The sequence below is a fragment of the Molossus molossus genome, unplaced genomic scaffold (assembly GCF_014108415.1).
Source record: "Molossus molossus isolate mMolMol1 unplaced genomic scaffold, mMolMol1.p scaffold_m16_p_1, whole genome shotgun sequence".
Lineage (NCBI taxonomy): Eukaryota > Metazoa > Chordata > Mammalia > Chiroptera > Molossidae > Molossus > Molossus molossus.
The window spans coordinates 96,661,431-96,682,441 of NW_023425344.1; the positions used below are offsets into that span (position 1 = coordinate 96,661,431).

Genomic DNA, 21,011 nt, shown 5'->3' on the forward strand with positions numbered 1-21,011 from the left:
CTGACTTCAGGGGGAGGTCTGGAAGGATAGCCTTCTTTCTGACAGAACTGCTAGTACAGGCCATTGTTCCTTTGCTGAGCACCCCGCCCCACCCCCCAACAGGTGCAGACAGACACCTTATCTGAGTCTCCATCAACCTAACTAACACTATTTGTCCCTCCCTGGTGACTCCTTTAGACTCCACTCCACCCAATTTATGGGCTCACTCAAGCCACTTTCAATGGCTTTTCCTTTCAAACGACCTGTCTTGGCTCATGCTGTGGACTTCTCTAAAATCTCTCAAAGGTTCAAAAACCCCAAATAAGTAACATATGGCCTTGGCCTGCCCCACACCTCTTGCTAAGCAGCCCCAAGCCACACACTAGCAGCAGCCAGCCTCAATTTAAAGCTTAGCCTCTTCTAGGCACCTCTCAGCACAAGTGGAAACCATCTCCGGATCACTATATACCAAGTGGTCTCTGGCAGGACACAGGAAGCAGAGGACCTTGGCCTACATCAGAGTCCTTCCCAAGAGGCCCCAGAACAAACACACCTGATAACCAGGTTTAGATCACACCAGAGCATCATCCAACTACCTCCACAAATGGCACACCCAAAGTGCAGACCCTGTAGGCATCAGAGCCCTGCTAAAGGGAATCCTGCTCCATAGGGTCAGCCCCTGCACAATAGCTTCTCCACTATAGTCATGATCAGTTCTTACAACCAATCAACCTGAGGGTCAATCCTCCCATTGTCATTTCAACAGCAATCAAGGCTCAACTACAACAGGAGAGCACACACAACACACACAAAGGACACACCTGGAACACCCAACTCAGGTGACCAGGGATACTGTGTCACTGAACTCTCCAGTTCACCTACTACATAATGCCACTCTAAATGTATCAGCTCTACCTAATACATAAAAACAAACCCAAAGAAAAGCAGCCAAAGTGAGGAGACAAAGAAACATGTCCCAAATGGAAAGAAAAGAACAAAACTTCAGAAAAAATAATTAAATGAAATGGAGATAGACAAACTACCAGGTGCAGAATTCAAAACACTAGATATAAAAATGCTCAGTGATCTCAGGGAGAACTATAACAAAGATATAGGAAACATAAAGAGATAGAATACATAAAAAAAATCAGTCAGAAATGAAGAATACAATACTGAAATAAAGAACACATCAGAGAAAAATCAACAGTAAATTAGATGAAGCAGAGTATCAAATTAGTGATTGGGAAGATAAGGTAGCAGAAAAAACTCAATCAGAATAAAAAAATAAATTCAAAAAAGTTAAGCTAGTTTAAGGGGACTCTGGGACAACACCAACATTCACATCATAGGGGTACCAAAAGGAGAAGAGAGAGAGCAAGTAATTGAAAACCTATTTGAAAAAAATGATAAAAAATTTCCCTAACCAGGCTAAGGAAGTAGACATTCAAGTCTAGGGAACACAGAGACTCTCAAACAAGATGAACTCAACAAAGCATATCATAATTAAAATGCCAGTGATTTAAGACAAAAAGAGAATCTTAAAAGCAGCAGGAGAAAAACAGTTACCTACAAGGGGGCTCCCATAAGACTGTCAACTAATTTCTCAACAAAAGATTTGCAGGCCAGAAGGGATTGGCACAAAATATTCAAAGTGATGAAAAGCAAGAACCTACAACCAAGATTATTCTATCCAGCAAAACTATTATTTAGAATTGAAGGACAGATATTTTCCAGATTAAATAAATAAATAAATAAATAAATAAATAAACCTAAAGGAGTTTATCAACACTAAATTACTACTATAAGAAATGTTTAAGGGACTTTTTAAAAAACAAGAAGCAAAAAAGGTAAAAACTATGAATAATAAAATGGTAATAAGTACATATCAATTAACAGTTACTTAAAATGTAAATGATTCAAATACTCATATCAAAAGACATAGGGTGGCTAAATGAATAAGAAAACAAGACCCTTACATATGCTGGCTATAAGAGACTCACTTCAGATTGAAAAACACAGCCTGAAAGTAAAGGGATGGAAAAAGATATTTCACAAAATGCAAACAAAAAAGCTGGGTTAATCACACTAGACTAAATAGACTTTAAAGCAAAGGCTACAGCAAGAGACAAAAAAGGATGCAGCAATTCTGCTTCTGGGTATTTAGCTGAAGAAATCCCAAACACTAATTTGAAAAGACATATGCATCCATATGTTCATTGCAGCATTATTTACAATAGCCAAGATATCGAAGCAACCTATGGGTCCATCAATAAATGAATGGATAAAGAACTGTTACATATATACAATGGACTATGACTCAGCCATTAAAAAGAATGCAATTTTGCCATCTGCAACAACATGAGTGAACCTAGACCGTATTATGCTAAGTGAAATAAGTCAGACAAAAACTAATACTGAATGATTCCACTTATATATAGAATCTAAAAAACAAAAGACAAAACAGAAACAAGCTACACATACAGAGAACATTGTGATGTTTTCCAGATGAGAAGGGGGTTAGGAGAGGGATGGCTGAAAAAGGTAAAAAAAAAAAAAAAAATAAGAAATACAAATTGGCAGTTACAGAATAGTCATGGGGATATAAAGTACAGCATAGAGAAAATAGTCAATAGTATTGCAATAGCTATGTACAGTGTCAGATGGGTACTAGATTTATTAGGGTGTTCACTTCATAAGTTATAAAAATGTCTAATTACTATGCTGTACACCTGAAACTAATAAAATATTATAGGTCAACTGTAATTATAAAATAAAATAAAATTGTTTAAAGAAATGACTTTAATTCATTAGACACAAGGAACACAATGATTAAAAAACAGATGAAATTATTTCTCTATGGCTACACACAGCTAACAAGTATCAGAGCCAGGGCTGGATGGCTGGTCTTCAGACTCCGCCAGTCCAGTGTTCTCTGTCTCTCACCACCCTGCTCTCCTTCATAAGGTTCAGCTTCCCAAGTCTGAGATGATGACATCACACTCAGACCTTCTTCTTCCATAACCTCCTTGGCATCAACCTGGTTTTGGTGACTCCCGTCATACAAAGAGGTGTGGGTAGCACTGCCTCCATATTTACAGACACCAGACAGTGGTTTTCAACCAGCGGTGAACTTGTCTCCTCCGGATTTTTTTGGCGGTATCTTTAGATAGTATTTGTTGTCACAAGTTCAGGAGTGTTGCTGGCATCTTGTGGGTAGAGGGCAGGGGGCTGCTAAACATCCTCCAGTGTGCAGGAGAGCCCCCCACAACAGAGAATTATCCTGCCCCAAATGCCAACAGAGCCGAGGTGGAGAAACCTACACTCGAACATCCCAAGGTTGACCTGCCCAATGCAGAGGCAGGTCTGCCTGGTTTTGCAGGAGCCTTTGCAGCTCTGTGGACATGAGGCCAATAGATTGGGGGTAGGGTACGAGGAGAGTTAAAATGTCTGGGTTGTAGGCCTGCTCTGCTCTGAACCAGTCTGTGCACGAGAAGAAGCCACTTTTTGCCTTAGTCCTCAGATGTCACTGGACGATTCCTACACCCCAGAGTGGTCATGGTTGCAGAGATTGAAAATCAGTCATTTAGACACTACCCATAGGAGGGTCTTTGGAAACACTGAGCTTAGCCAGGCTTGGCTAAGGGGGAAGCACGGTGCATGTCAGGCTGTGTCTCAGTATTCTGGCTTTCACTCCAGCCGGGAAAGTGTGGGTCAGAGCACAGCCCCTGTGGGCGAGGCACTCTGACCCTGATCCTCCTCACCCTTCACTCTTCAGTGTCACAACCCCAAACCCTGCACACTCACACTCAGCTTCTACCTGCCACAGCAGCCCAATGCCATTACTCTTTTCTACAATTTACTGTGCCCTGAAGCTGTTTTCCCATCCCCCAACACCAAGACAACCCAACAGAAGTCTTGGTGTCAATCGTCATTGATAATCTCTAAATTTCCTTCCAGACCAGACATTCTATAATGGTAGATCCTTGGATCCATCCAGTCTCCTACTGGCTTTGAACTAAATTTTCAAAACTATTATGGAAAACTTCCTAGTCACTCTGTTGCTAACATGATGGCTTTGCTGCCCCCTCCTGTCCACCAATTGGGGCCACAGGGCTCACAACACCTGAACCACGCTGCATGTACCCTTTGCCTTCATTTCCCTCGACACCACCACCTAAAAAATCTCTTCCAGGAGGACCCTCAAGGTCTTTTGAGAATTACTGTTCAAAAGAAATTCACTAGAAATGTCTTGAGGCCCACAAATGGGCGTATCTGGTGCCTTACACTTAGGAGATGCTCCACAAACATTCACAAATAGAGTTTGATCATCAGCAGGGCCAGCAGACGTTACAGCATCGTGTCACCGGGTTATAAGTGGTTTATGTCTCAAGATAGTCAACTGTGCACCATTTTCTTAAGTTTCTACTTTATTAATACTGCAACGAGAGAATGTCTTTTTCTTATCACTGTTAGTTTCTTGCCCTCTGCCCGGAAACTCACAGCAGAGGAGGGGAAAGAAAATAAAACCCAGAAAGACAAAGAAGAGATGAGACGGAACCCAACAGAAGTCTTGGTGACACTTATCCCCAGACACCGCTCTGACTCAAAGCCTCTGGTTATTTTTATCTCAGCATTCTCTCTCCTCTAGAACACTAAGTTAAAAATTAACCCATCTGAAACCTGGCTCTTGTTTTATCTATTTTAAAACATAGACACGTGGACACATTCTTTGGAGTGAAACAGCCTTTTAACCCGAAGGAGAATTAATTGAAGTAAATTGCTATAAACGTGGCGGTTGTGAGCTAGAATCTGTTAATGTGCAAAGCCGCACTTTTCATGGAGCCTATTCTTTTAACGGATAAATCTCCCCCAAGCAGAAACCACAGCCACAAAATGTCACAACAGGGAGTAAAACACCCTGGGCACTTAGTGACTCAGAAGTCATTACACCTCAATTCTACAGCGGCAGCCCCCACCCTTGCTGGAGCCCGGGAGCTGTGAGATTTTCATTAATTGTGTGGGGCCCCAGGATGTGTTTTGGTTTTGCAAGCTCCTCGTTGGGTCCTGCCTTCCTGTTTATCTGCCTCCGTGTGCTCTCACCGCACACACAATTCAGAACACAAGTGGCGGTCTTTTACAATTCAAAACCAGGAAAGACCGGAACATTTGTCATTAGGCTGAAAATAAAAAGATAACAGCTCTGGAAGATGTGTGTCCCTATCTCCTTTTCTTTGAAGGCTGCAATTAAGCATGTTCACGGAGAATGCATCCTTGCCATCCTAAGAAAAGGAGGAATATGAACCCAATTATTTGGTAGTCAACTTTGCCCCTGAAATAAATGAAACTGCAAAGCTGTCTTTTACCAGATGCCCAGGCACTGACAGAAAGCTGCGCGCCCAGAATTTCATAGCCATTCCCTTGGGGCATGATTTAAACCAAGAAACCTGTCGTCAGGAGGCAAGTGCAGAACAGCTCCAGGGACAGCTGAGAAATGATGGTGAAGGGTTTTTGTCTCCCTCTCAACCCTGTAAAACTAAGTGAAACCGATTTCTGATTGATTATTAAACACTTTGCATTAAATGGCTGGGGGATATTCTGCTCATTAAATCCATGATTCTTAGCAGAGCTATTTCTGCAGGATTATACCGGGGGGTGGGTAGGGAGTGGAGGAGGGGGGCACAGATAATGAGAAGGAAGTAATAGTATCAAGTTGGCAAAACTCTGGAGGAAGTTAAAAAATACTTCTGTTACCAGCATCGCCTGCCAAACAGATGGCATTCTTTTTGAGATTAAAGAATCGGGTGAACACTTCATAAGTTATATAAATGTGTAATCACTAACAACTGTAATTTTAAAATCTTTTTTAAGGAATCAGGGGAACAAATATATCACCTTTACTATGGAAGGCAGTTACTATGGGGAGTGGAAGAATAATGTCTAATGGAATTCTTTTCTTTATTTTGGAAGGGACATGCATATAGGAGAAATTTTCTCCTTCATCTCAAATTGATTCTTTGAAGTATTAATACGAATAAAGGTTAATCTGTTCCTTTTTATTTTGGTCATAAATTACAATTATTTCTGGCATTACTTATTCGTGCCTTTTAAAAGGTTTTGCATGCCTTACGCCATGGGCTTCAAGATAAACATGGATTCCTTGATCTTAAACAGAACACTTTGTGGGACTCAGAGTGTGAGCAGAGGAGGTGTCATTATGCTTTTATTCACCAGGTGTGTGCTCCTCCCATTCCGGTTTTTATATTTTCTTCCACTTTACTTGGAATAACATTGTCTCCTCTCTATCTGGGATGATTACCTTTTTGTTCAGAATCCACTAAACGAACACAGTTATTCTCTTTGTTGCTAAGCAACCGAGCTGGGTTGCCCAGAAGAATCTCACTCCATTGTCAGATCCTTGTTCCCTTTTTGATAATTGACCACGGAGAGAGTTTGCTGGTGAGGAGGAAGCGCTGGCAATCAAGAGATGTGAGGAATGTTTTTAAAAAGCTAACTTTAAGTTTTGTTAAAAACTTTTCCATAAACAAACATAATGGACTACTTACTGTTCAATAATAAAAGGAATGGACCACTGATACATACAACTTGATGAAACGTCACTGGGTTAGGAGGAAGCCAGACACAAAAGAATACCTGCCTATTCCCTTTCATTTATATGAAACTCGAGAAAAGACACAAGGAATTTCTAGGGATGATGGAAGTGTCCTACTGTGAAAGGAGTTACACAGGAGGCAAATCAGAGTAAAATCTAAATAGATGTGTTTATTTTGTGTAAATTATACCTCAGTAAAGAAAACAAAACTATTAGTGCTCATTGTATGTAGTTTCTTAAATTTGGTCTTAGAGTGTTATTTTTAGGACTAGAAAAATCTTTTCCTATGGAGAGTAATTTATTTTTTAAACAGGGAAAGAAAATGTGTATCACATACATAAAATGCAACTTAGTTTTTAAAGAAAGAGTTTTTATTATTATTTTTTAAGGAATACTTACTTGAAAAGTATTCTAATTAATATTTCTCCCTTGGCTGCTTTGTTCTTTTTCATTTTATTTTTATTAAAGTTATACACGCTTATCATTTAAAGACTCTCCTCCACAGAAACAACTACTTACAACTCTTTTAAACTGTTTCTCTTGGAGTTAATTTCGCATTCCTAGTAATCTGTTTACATGTTGCTTCATGGCTTTCTAGATTACGCTTTATTGGTTTCTCACTCTAGCAATATTGTATTTAGTGTTCTCTCTTCTAGTTTCTCATCTTCCTGTGAGGTTATGTTATAATTGTGTTTAATATTGATGCCTACCTTATTTAGACGACATAAATACGATTCACTGCTGAGACAAGTAAAAACTCTGATTTATTTTCCTGCATAACTTTTGTTTTCCCTGGAGTTAATAAATGCTGGGGTTTTGTTTGTTTAGTTTGCTCCAATGAGGTCCCACGCTCGCCAGGCCCAGCACAGAGCTGTCACCCTGCTCCGCCCTCCTGGTCACTCCATGCCTCCCTTCACCTCCCATTGGGTCGCTCCTCCTCCCCACGTCCTCGGAAACTCCCTTCAGAAGGAGGAATGGCAGGTCAATCCACCAGAAACCTCCTGTAATCTAGCCTCATATATAAACAAACGATTGCTTATCTGGGCACAGATATCGAGATGGAAATGCATTTCCTTTCTGAAATTTGAAGCCATTTTTCCTCTCTAATCTTCGTTTCTAGCATTATTTTGAGAAATCCATGCCATTCTGATACATGTTGCTATAGGAAACCATTCTCTTTCTCTGAAAGACTCTCACAGACTCTTCTCTGGCCCCAATGTTCTGAAACGTCACAATGACCTGCCCTGGCCTGGGCCCATTTGCACCCATTGTACCAAGGACTCAAAGGTCCCTTTCATTCTGTCAACTTATTTTAATCTGTCTGGAAAACTCTGAACTGTTTCTCTGACGATGCTCTCATTCTTATTATTTATACCTTTGGATACTCTGGATGCAATTTCCAATCATCTTTTCACTCCTATTTTCTATTGTTTTGTGTGTTTTCTCAATTTTATCTTCTAATACTTCAACTGAGCTTGTTGTTATCATATTGTGATTTCTAATAGGTGCTTTTTCACAGGGTGTGATATATTCTTTTATGTCTCTGCATATATTAATGTTCTGTCTTAGTTTTGTTCTCCCTAAATAGTCTCTTCCAAGTTTGTGTTTTCCATATGTTTTGGTCTTTGTCTTAGTCTGTTTGGTCTGTAACAACATAGCATAGACTCGGTGGTATATAAACCACAAACATTTATTTCTCACCATTCTGGAGGCTGGAAGTTCAAGATCAAAGCCCCAGAAGATTTGCTCTAGGGGTCGCTTCTAGGTTCGTAGATGGCTGTCTTTTCACTGTGTCCTCATAAGAGCTCTCTGGGGTCTCTTTTATAAGGACACTAACTGCATCATGGGGGCTCCACTCTCATGACCTAATCACCTTCCAAAGCCCCATCTTCTAACAGCATCGCCGTAGGGGTTGGAATTCAACATATGGACTGGGGGGCGAGGCGGAAGCATTCGGTTCATCGTGGTCTCTGTCCTTTATGATGAAGGCTTTCCGCAGCTGCCTGGTGACCTGCTATCTGCCCATACGTAAGGCTGGAGCACTGAAGGACACAGGTGCTCTGTGCGTGTAGATGGACTTGCCATGTGGGCCTCACTTTCTGTCAGGTTCGGAAGAAGTGGAGATCTGGGACCCAGCTGCTTCTTACATAGACTTTCATCGAATTCTCTTGCTTCCAACACCATTTTCAACACTATTCTAGGGTGTCCGCGTAGCTAATTCCTGAACTCTGGGGTTCTGCCTCTTGGCTTTGCTAATTGCAGACTTAGAATTCATCTTTCTTTGATCCGTATCTCTTCTGCTGGAGAGCTACCTTCTGTTATCTAGCTGCAAATTTCCCCCATCATTTCCCGTCCTTCTTATCTGTGTGGATTTACATTTTATGATGACAGTTATTGGCTAACCCTTCTTGGTTTGTTTTGTGAGGTTTTAGGAGAGGATGGAGAGAAATACTTGAGATTCACCTGCCATCTTCAACTAGAAAGAAATTTGGATTAAAGATTTGAATTTTATATTTTGGATCAATAATAAAAGAAAAGGAGTTATATATGCCTTTATACATATAGGCAAAGTTGATATGGGAAAACATACACAGAAAAAGAGAAAAGGTTGACAAAGCAAGACATACACAGCGAGGGCACAGTTAAAAAACACAGATGCGCCCAACTGGAATGGCTCAGTGGATTGAGCTGCGTCCCATGGACTGAGAGGTCCCGGTTCCATTCCTGGTCAGGGCACATGCCCCAGTTTCAGGCTTGATCCCCAGTAGGAGGCGTGCAGGAGGCAGCCGATTGATGTTTCGCTCTCACATCAGTGTTTCTTTCTCCCTTTCTCTCTCTCTAAAAAAAAAAAAAAATCAATAAAAACATATTTAGGAAAAAAACAACACAGATGCATGAAATAACAGGCTTGTGGAATGCTGCTATTGTCGCTGTCCTCGTTCCATAGTGGAGGACATCAAGAGCAAACGTCTTCCTCACGAAATTCACCCGAGCAGCTGAACAGAAGCCACAGCGAACAGTTCCTTGTGACATGAAAAGTCTGTGGACTTATACCTTTAAAGAAACTGGGTTTGCCCCTTATCATGATTCGTGTTTCCTCTCCCTGCACTCTGTACCCAAAGGAAGACTCTGCTGGAGAAGGTGAATTCTGAGGGGCTCAGGGCTGACAGGACCTAAGGTGAGTTTGGTATCTTTGGATTGAAGAATCTCTGCCCAGATATTTTAGTGTAATAATGAATCACCAAAAGTAATTAAAGTATCTAACAATGGAAGGATGATTTTTTTTAATGTCATATTTTTGCCCTCCAGACACTATCTCTAAGCTTCACAACACCCTGCAAGGGAGATATTTGTATTTGCTATTTCACAAATGACACAACGGAGGCCCAACGATGCGATGTGATTTGCCCAAAGCCTCCTTGAAAGTAAAGGACTGAAATTTCATTCCAGGCCAGTGTTTATTGCCCCGTATCACGCTGCAGGAAAACCAAGACCACCTTTCCAGACATCCTTTTCTAGGATTGTGTGTTTTTGTTTCTTGAGTTGACTTAAACTCAATAGATATATCTTAATTATTATAACCAGGGAAGCAAGAAATTGCAAGTTCCTAAAGCTTCACCAGCCAGCAAGACGCATTTCAAATAGGCACAGGGGCAGATACTTAGCAAACCAGTGAGCTGCTGACACCATCAGAATTTCTAGGTTAATTTCTGTGAGTTAAAACGCAAACAACACAAATCCATTGGCAGACTGCCAACGATTCTGTCTGCCCTCACAGCGCTGGATTTTCACAACTGTGTGCCCTTGACTGGTACAAACCCTGCAAAACACCTTCTAAGTATCATTATTTTGCAACTTGAGAGGACCACAGAAAAATTCAGATAGCTCGTTCCCAAGCAAAGTTTTGAGATACCACAGAAAACATAACACTCTCTCAAATGTGGGGATTTTCCATTTAAAAAGTACAGTATGTAGCAACTTGTGACACTTGTTTAAGAAAAAAAAACAAAAAAAAAACACAAACCAGCTGTTCTTTGGCCTGCCAATGCCATAATCTTGTTTCCTAACTGTGGCTCAGTGGAAGAAATTAATCTGCACAGGCTTACTTTGAAATCAGTCTACACAGGAACCAAGACCAGAATCAGAGAACGCACGAGAGAGTTGGCCGTTATATCTCACCGTTCCTGCAGCAATTAGGCTCCAAACTTTGCAAAACATCCAAGCAACAGTTAAAAGGACACTACCTTTATGAAAGATTAAAATATCAGCTGTTCTATGCAAAAGGATCTACATTATCAGTGATAAATAAGCCTGAAATTAAGGTTTTACAGCTTTATTTCATCACAATTCTAAAGAGTTCACACTGAAATGCAAACTACTAAAAATGCATTGAGATGCTGTCCCTCTCACGGGCATTTACTTCACACTGGAGGCAGCCCATGCTCTCCATTCGTCGGCTCTTTCTCTTTCTTTTATAGTCTTTCCTCCTTACTTAAGTATGTACTATTGTTGCTTAGAATAGCAAGGACCCACCAAAGAATTATTACTAATTTTTTTTTGTGGAGGATTCAAAATTTTGAAAAGGCAACCAAAATGATTTATTCATTTGCAGAAGGATGACATTTTCCGGGAACTTATGGAAAACATGTCAGTGACCATATTTTGCCTAAAGCTTGAGTAGTTTCCAGCAGGAAAACGTTGTCATGATAGTCAACCAAGTAGAATTAGATTTCTGCTTCTAATAAACACCGTCCCGTGGACCCGAGAGAGAGAGAGAGAGAGAGAGAGAGAGAGAGAGAGAGAGAGCTGAAAGGCTTGGGTTTTTGCACGCACTGAACACACCAGTGGAAATACCTCTGTGTACACCTCTGCTTTCTGTGACGCTGGCATCCCTAGTCAGTTCTGCTCTCCTCTGCTTCTAAGGAAGAGGAAAGGTGAGGAGAGAAGAAATGAACAGAAGACGGATACATGCAAATATTCCTGGCATCCCACCTTCTTCAGGGGCTCCTGTGTGCCAAGGCAGACGCGTCTGCCTTGGCGCCTCTTCAGAGCGAGGTACACTTCATGAGTTGTGTTGTGTTACAAATTGTAGCCTGAGAGCAAAGTCCATGAAGGTACTTGGCATAGTGCTTGGCTCATAGTACGTGTTCTAAAAGTTGTTCAATCTCAATCCAGTCTGAGTGGCTAGGACCTGCTGTGCTCTGTTGTGGGGATGTGACTTCTTTGTGTACAAAACTTCCAGAGGTAGTTAGGGAGCAGGGACACCGTGGATCAGGCAAGATGACTGAGGTGGGATTGAGAAGTCAGGGGGCAGCACAGCTCTGAAGATAAAAGGACAAGGGAGAAAAGACTGCCAGTGACTACCCGATACCAATTCATCTCTCCCTTCTTAAAAACCAAGCTTCTATTTTGAGCTGGGCACTCAACATTACATTTCCTGGCCTCCCTTGCAGTTTAAAGTGCTCGTATGACTAAGTTGTGGTCAATAAGTAGTAAGTGAAGATGTTGAGTGGGACTTCCAGGAAGTTTTCTTAAAGGGCATAGACTACTGGGATGAGTCATTTTTGCATTTCTGCTGCACTTTTTTCTCCTTCCTTCCTTGAAGATGTGATTGCTGGAACTCCAGCGGCTATTTTGGATGGTGAGGTGGCCTTAGACATTTGCAATGCATGCATGTAATGACCATCGGAGCATGGGTCCTTCAAGACCACCTTAGCAGCCCTGTGCTGCTCGTGCAATTATGTGGCAGAGAAGCAAACTTCTACCTTGTTGAAACAACTATTATTCTGTGGTTTTCTGTTATGTATGACCAAATTTAATTTTAACAAACCAAAAAATTTACTCTTCTTTGCCCTCCAAGTGACTCCAACTGAATATAAATGGCTTCCCATATGTAGTTACTTACATCTGTATGTAAGACAGTTTTTCTTTCATTACATGGTAAATTTGATTTAGAATAATTTATTTGATTAAAGCACTCCTTTTTTTTATATGATTTTTTTCTGGTTTGCCAACAGATTTCCAAGAAGTAGAAAGAAGTCAACTTGCTTTTGAGGTACCAGTGTTTTCCTCAAACCCCACCAACCAAGAGCAATGCAAACGACGGGAACAATCCCCTCCCCTACTGCTCTGGAAGTCCCACGAGGAAGGTCTCACGCTTGCTCATGACACTGTCCTTTGCCTAATGACACTTTCCCTTTCTGTCCTCCAGCTCCCTGAAACTGCCTAGAAGGAGCAACCTTGACTCCTGACAAGTGTGAGGTCCAACCTGCTTCCCCTTGTGCAGGTCATTGCTTCTCAATGCTCCAGAGTAATCCAAATGCATCCTTTCCATCTTCCTGAACACCTCGTCACACACTTCCTCTGACGAGGTGCCTTGCGCTTTCAATATCTTATGCCACTTTATAGCAATTTTAGTAAAAGAAGTCTTTCTTTTCCAGCACAGAATCTTTTCTCTAGAATCCAAGCTGGATTGTAAACATCTGGAGGGAGGTTTATATCTTATTATTCTTTGCATTCCTTACACTTACCATAATGTATTAGTCCATTTGAGCTTCCATAACAAAAGTGCCATGAACTGGGGCTTATAAACAACAAACATTTATTTCTCACAGCGTTGGAGGCTGGAAGTCTGACATCAAAGTACTAACAGATTCAGTGTCTGATGAGAGCCGTTTTCTGATCCATAGATGGCGACTTCTCCCTGCACCCTCACAGGGCAGAAAGGGGAGGGAGCTCTCTGAAGTCTCTCCTAGAAGAGCACTAATCAGGTCATGAAGGCTCCACCCTTATGACCTCATCACCTCCCAGAGGCCCCACCTCCTAACACCATCTTGAGGGTTGGAATTTCAACATGTAAATTTGGGGGACACAAACATTCAGACCATAGCACATAGTAATTAATACCAGGAAGGAATTTATTAACTTTTTTAAAAAATATGTTTTCTATTGATTTTTTTTTTTTTTTTTTTAGAGAGAAAGGAAGGGAAAGAGAGAGAGAGAGAAACATCAACGAGAGAGAAAAACAACAATCAGCTGCCTCCTGCACACCCTCAAACTGGGGCCTCTCAGTCCATGGGATGACGTTCAATCCACTAAGCCCCACTGGCCAGGCTATTAACGTTTTTTTAATGAATGAGGGCACCAGTGGCCAATAACGTGATTGAACTTACTCTTTTTTTTAACCCTGAACAATCACCTTGGTACCAAACCCAGCTCTTGCATGTCCCAGCTCTCATCCTTAGAGACAAGTGCTTTCCCAGAGACTCTTTTTACCTCGGAATATCAAAAGGATCTTGGGTCCTTAGATTGTAACTCTGTGCTGCACATAGTCCTGGACATCTAGGTGGGGCTGGTGAGAGGAGACAGTCATTTGCCTCCATGACCCTGGTATACTTAAAGTAAGGGCCGGCATTTAACTGTGGAAGTCCATACCTTAAGCATCTTCAACCCTCAGCTTCCTACTTTTATCCCCCACCCCATACTTTCATCATTCCTTTACTGACAGAGGAAAAAGCAGAGGCACACACACACAAAAATAGTAACATTGTGATACTCATTTGGGACTGAACAGATATTGGACAAAAAGACAACTTTTAAGTGCTTGGGCTAGACTCCCTCATGAGACAACTTTTAGGTGGTGATGTGGGTTTTTTTTAGTCCCTTGAGTTACATAGCAGGAGAGTACATAATGGACACACAATTCAGCTCTTGAATCTGGATGCAGGCACGAGGAAGGAGGACTTACTACCTGTTAGCTTCCTGATGGAAAGAATCACTGTGCCACCCAAATACATATTTATTGGCAAATCAATGAATGTGCATAAAGGGAAATTGCTGATCTGTGGCTTTAAAGCAAATCCTTGGGAAAAATACAAATCATTCATATAAAGCAGCATGGGCAGCCTAGATACATAAACAAGCATGCACTTCCCTTAGGCCTAAAGATTTTGCTAAGCCCATTAAGAAAACTGTCATATGACACATATCTTTATGTCCCTTTCAGTCATAGATTATGAAACCTATTTAGGCTCATGTACAGCCCCCAAAATATTCAGAAACTATTTTCTCTCTTTCCTTCCAATTTGAATCCTTGACCTAGTGGAGCAGATAAGAAGCTGGGAGCCCTGGCCAGTTTGGCTCAGCAGTTAGAGTGTCAGCCCACAGTCCAAAGAGACCCGGGTTTGGTTCCCACTCAGAGCTTGTACCTTGGTTGCAGTTTGTCCTCAGCCCCAGTTGGTGTCATGTGGGTGGCAACCACTCGATGTCTCTCTCTCATGTTGCTGTTTCTCTCTCTTTCTCTCTCTCTCCCTCTTGCTCTATCTGAAGATAAATGCAAAAAAAAGTCTTCGGGTGAGGATAAAAGAAAACAAAAAGAAACTGAGACACCTGGGTTCAAGTCAGAGCTTTGATAGCATGTTATGTGCATGTCAGTGTGTGGTTAATTTAGTCAAATGATTTTATCCCTCTATACCTTAATGATGGTAATAATGGAAATAATAAGTCCTGCTGAGTTTAACTCACAAGTTTGTGTAGATACCAAATGGAGGAATATTTGAAACACAGTTTTAAAACCCCAAAGTCTAAAATGCAATGCATTATTTCCATTTTCAAGCTTTTTCTGTTTTCTCCCTTTCTTGTGCCCTTAACTTATATGCTTTTTCCTTCTTTCCTTGTTATATTTACATGGGTTTGTACACGTTTTTGAATGCTGAAAAAACTCTTCTGACCTGTGAGCTCTATTTGGCTTTATTGTAACAAAAACCAAGCTTCATCAGCCTGCCACCACAAAAGCTAAACTCATGAGACAGGTGCTGGTGAAAAAGGCAAGAGGTTTATTCAAGTGTCAGCCACCTGAGAGGATGGAGGACTCTTGTCACAAAACCCATCTCAACATCTCAGTTCAGACAGAGGTTTTTATAGGGAAAAAGAGGGAAAGCAAAACAAAGAAATCAAAGGGAAGGGTTTGAAAAGTTTTCTACTTGTAGGCCAGTAAAGTCCATTCTGATAAGGACCTCAAAACTGGTCAAGCAATGGTCTGGTGTGCATCATCCTGGTTTCATGGTTGAAGTTCAGCAATTCTCCTGGGATGAAGGTCAGAGTCTGTATCTTCTGAAGTTAGTTCTTAGGATTCTTATACAAACATGCTATTTGTCTACAAGCTACATATTAGTCAGAGTCAGCATTTATAGAAACAGCGTCAAAAGAACGGTGGGGTGGGTTACAATTCCTCATTGTTACATTATCTTCCATTAAACTGAGCAAAGGACTTCATATAAAACATGTGCTCAATATATCTTGTGGCCCTGGGTGGGACTCTAATAATGTTGGCTGGAAGCATGCACTTGGAGCATCAAGGTAAAAATAGACCAGTTATCTGAATTCAGGGGCCTACACAAGTGGTATTCTGCAGAGTTCACAGCTTTGACATAATTCTGTTCTTAGCTCCACTAGGAAGCTCCCAACACATTTTAGGCAAAGGTGTTCATGTTACATCCTCATTCTTCCCATTTCAAACATTACTTAAATATTGACAATATATTGACAATCTCTATGGGACTTTTGTGTGAAAGAAAAGGAGTTAAAACAATAGATGCCAAACTGTAGGCCACATAAGCACCGGGTCAAAGGAAGAATATGGTTTGAGATTTCCTCAGGTCATAGAATTTCATTTTGTTTAAAATAGAACAATAGTTTGAATGATGAGAGGGCTTTATACAGCCAAGCATCTCAGGGCCATGACCGGCTCACAGTTCAGAGGGAAGAGGCAAATACTGAGAAAGCCCTCTCTCCCAGCCTCCACTGTTATTCCCCAGGACGACAGGAACAATTGTATACCAAACATCTAGCATGTCTACGTTTAATCCTGTCTTTAAAAATCCACACATCGGCACTATTAGTAATGTCTTTTGGCCAAGAAAGAAACTGAACCTGAGAGAGAATGAATAAGGTTCAGAAAGTCACCAACTAGAAGTGACAGAGCAAGAATTTTAACAGGGTTTTCTGGTTTGTTTGGCAGTTTTCTTGTAATTAATTTGTAAATTTAGTTTGATTTTAAGCACCACAGGAGTAAGAAGTTTATGTTTTTCACATTATCAGTAATATTATAATTTTTAATTAAATGTATTGAGGCAATACTAGTTAACGACATTACATAAATTTCAGGTGTAACATTTTATAATACATCCATATACTCTATTGTGTGCTCACCAGCTGAAGTCTAATCTCCTTGGATCACCATATATTTGAGCCCCTTTACCCTCTCATCCTCCCTGGCCCTGTAAATGGCGTAAGTGACTAATGGGATGAGTAAGCAGTTTTCCTCTGGAGTTTGGGTGAAGCTTCCTTGGTGATTCAGCAATGGTTCAAATCTAATGTCATAGATGGGGATGATCTGAGTTGCTCCAGGTCTCTGAGCTAAGCAAGGGGATAGCCTGTTCCACACATCTCGTCTGGTCTACACTGTAGTCCTTTGTGTGTTAATTTGATAATGAATGTTCTCTAGTAACAGAAAGTCATTTTATAAATGATAAGTTTTGATGACGTTGATAGCGATGGCGTGATCAGAGCAGGTTGAAATATCCTGTTTTTCAATTATAAATGTAATTTATAGAAATAGTAGCAATCTCCATAAAAATTGTAGAATCTTCAGAATACAACAGGGGGAAAATCCCTTATAATTACTACAAAGCACAGGTGTTGGCATATTGGACAATCTGTGCCACATTTCCTTACAGCCCTCTTTTCTACATCCACAGTTGGCAGTAAGCTTTGTTCACAGGAAGACAGCTACTTTATTCACTTAATATCATATTGGGTATTTTTTCCCATGTCACTAAAAACTATGGTAACATTTTTATACCCTTCAGTATGGCATGACTTGCCATAATTTATTGAATTACCCTCCCTGTGGTTGGACATTTAGATTATTTCTTTTTAGTCTATTTTCAGTGCACATTCCCAGAGTATGCGGCTCGGGTTGGAGGGAGAACCGTTCTGAAACACTTGCAATGCAACACGTTACCAGCAAACATCTGCACAGAAAGGCTGGGTCAATTTGCACATGGTGAGGCAGACACTCTTGTGAGGCCCCAGGTCTCCCCAACACTTTGGGATTCACCTATGTAGCCCCCTGTGGGTTCCCACAGCCACTTCCATGATCATCTGGCCCCATCATCGCAGAGTCTGTTTCCTGTCTTACTGGGTGGCAGAACTGGAGAGCAGTATCCCAAATCCTTTTCAGAAATCTGTGTCTCACCCTCTAAGGCCCAGGGTTGTTCCCATCCAAAAGCTGTGTCTATATGCTGGTACCTGTCCTGCATGTCTGTCTTCCACACAGGTGGACAGGGTTGGGGCCATTTCCAGACCCTCCTGGACCCTCCTGTCCACCACATCCTTCTCACAGCCTTCCCTTGGGTCCCCACCTCCTGGCTGCAACAAGGGGGTGCTGTTAGACTCTATCCGAGATCACCTTATGTGTTCCTGGCTGTGGGTGCCTGCACCATTTTGCTGTGTAAGTAGACAGTTCTGGTTTGACTTCCTTCGGAGACCTGTTACTTTAAAACCCCAAACACCAGAAAAGTGGTCTCTGGGTTTATTATGAGTTCCACCTAGACTTGGGCTGTCTGTAAATGTGTTCCTAAGTGCTAGGGAGCTGTTGGTCAAGTTTGTGTTAGGATTAGGGGGCCTTGGGTTGGTATTGGTAAGTGTTACTTGTACCTAACAAGCTTCTCTTTGACCAGATGATGCAGATCTGATGGTAGGACCAGCTGGGACTTGGGCTTTTAGGGCTGCAGCAAAGGAAGGGGCTAATCAGGAAAGCAGCTCCTTGTCAAGGGTCTTGAGTGCCCAGCTGGTCTGTGATGTGAATGGAGAAAGTGTGCTACGAAGGCCCCCAGGCTCAGGGTCGCGGGGTCGGTCCTGAATGGGGAGAGATGATTTCCTCCTTGGAGAGGAGCCATCCCCGTCACACCAGCATGAATAGATCTGATTACACTCGCGAGTGTTCACATCTCTGTCCTTAGTCCTGTGATTTTCTAGGTCAGTGATATTATTTCCCAAATTGTGAACAAAAGCCAGCTTTAAAAAGATGGGACTGAATGCCCAGAGCCTAACACAGTGTTCTGCTGAATTACAGTTATTAAGTCCGTCTGAGGGGGTCTCAGATTGTCGGGAGAAACATCCGGAAGTGATTTTTGTTCTCCAGGGGCTCAGTGGCACATTATTGATCAAATGTAATCTAAATCTTTTCAAGATTAAGAGTGACTTTGTCATAACATCGGAAATGGAAGGAAATGGTACAGCGATGAGAACTGTCTTCTGTTGTTTCTCGAGAGGGGAAGCGATGCTGGAGTCCAGGCCCTCAGAGCAGGGCCCGGGGAGGAGGGGGCCAGGCGGGGCGGCCTGGGCCGGCAGAGCAGCAGGTGGCTGGGCTGGAAGTGGGTGTCTGAGCGGGAGATGTGCTCCGCGGTGCTGGCATATGTTTCCTCGAGCCTTTGACCTGCTTGTTTCTCCAAAGACTTTATCAAATGCTCAGAAAAATAGATCGGAAAGTCGTGTCGGCCGAGAAAAGTTAGAAATGAAAAGCGGGTAAAAAAAAGAGCCACTGAGTCATGTGCCTCTCTCTCCTTTGTGTCACTGAATAATCATTTCACTCGTCCTGAAAAATATCAACACACCACCTCAGAGCCCCACCCTCCACGCCCGCCAGGTGCCACCCCGTTGGCATTGGAACGCAAAGCAGAAAACTGAGGAAGCAGTTGTGCTGTTGGCCTGTGGGTGGGCACAGAGTCGGTTTGACCCCCATGGAAACTTCCCCTCGACTCTCATCTCTGGACCATCCACACAGGTATTCACTGTGCACCCCTGTGAGTATACACAGCGCTGCAGCTCTCAACCGTTCATCCGATGAAAGTAATACACTTCCAAAGTGCGATACCAGTTATGTTCGTGTTAGACTGAGACTTAGGCTTCTGTTTGGCTTGAATCATTATTTTCTTTGACTCAGATGTTACCTATTCACCTTATTTATGATTTATTCTTGGGTCACCCTACTGCAAACTCCCCGAGAGCAGGACACTTCTTTTCCCTGCACCTAGCACGGGGCTTCCAGCTGGAGCAAGAAGATGCTCATTCATTATCCAGCTGGTTGTTGGTATAGGTCTCTCTAGATTATAAGTTCTCTGATGGCCTGAGTCATGTCTTCTATTTTAATATTTTAATGCTTGAGAGCAACCAGCATAGCATCTGATAGTCTGTGGCGGGCAGAAGGCATTCTCTTCTGTCCCCATGGAAGAAAGGCTCAAGGACCAGAACTGGGCTGTAGGTCCTCCTGCACGGTATTCCAGTGGATCGGAGGCAGGCAGAGGATCAGATGTGCAGCCAGGGTTTCATCCTTCTGTAAGGTACGGATGAAGGAACCCTAATACAGTCATGTGCTGCTCAATGGCAGGGAGACATTCTGAGAAATGTGTCCTTACACGACTTTGTCATTGTGCAGACGTTGTGGAACACATTTACACAAACCTGGATGGGATGGCCTACTGCACACAGGGGCCACATGATGCAGCCTACTGCTCCGAGGCTATAACCCTGTACAGCATGTTACTGTACGAAGCAACACGAGACGGGCTCTAGCACGAGAGAAAATGATGCAATCAGGAGATGCAAGGGGTGTGAGGCTGTTGCTGATATGACACGCATACTGTTTTACAGCAAACTTTTTATAAGTAAAAAGAGTACACTCTAAAATAATAGTAAAAAGTATAGCCCTGGCTGGTTTGGCTCAGCGGTTGGAGCCTTGGCCTGTGGACCAGAGAGTCCTGGGTTAGGTTCCCGCTAGGGGCACGTACCAAAAAAAAAGAGTATAGTAAATACGTAAACCATTGGCATAGTTGTTTATTATTAAGTATTATGTACTGTACATGAGTGTGCTATGCTTTTTTTTTGTTTTTGGTCAGGGGAGAGTGCGAATGCAGTCCCCCGCGACCACACCTTATGCAGTCGAATTTCTCACATTTGGAGAAATCGCAGGGGTCAGCACATCCGGGGTGCAATGGGGGAGTGTAGCCCTGGGAAAACCACCTTTGTGATCACGGTATCTCCTCTGCCAGGGAAGTTTCTCTGTGCTATATTTTCATACCACTGGCAGTGCAGTAGCTTTATTTACACCAGTATCACCACAGACACGTGAGTAATGCATTGCACTGTGACATCATGATGGCTACGGACATCACTAGGTTGAACAAAGTAAGTCAGGCATATGATATATAGAAAATTTTCAACTGGGTTCACTGATTGGAAGATTTAATATTGCTCATTCTGTCCTCTTTGTTATTAAATATAACACATATATAAAATGCATAAAATAAATGTACAGTTCAATGAAATATTACAGAGCAAACTCCCAAGTAGTCACCATTTA

At 42.0% G+C, this 21,011-nt stretch overlaps 1 non-coding gene across 1 annotated transcript; it reads right to left on the reverse strand.

Moving 5' to 3' along the window:
* Nucleotides 1–20,544: 20,544 nt before the first annotated feature.
* LOC118622502 lies at nt 20,545–20,708 on the reverse strand. The gene has a single exon (XR_004958069.1). It is a non-coding gene; the product is annotated as a U1 spliceosomal RNA (small nuclear RNA).
* Nucleotides 20,709–21,011: the final 303 nt, after the last annotated feature.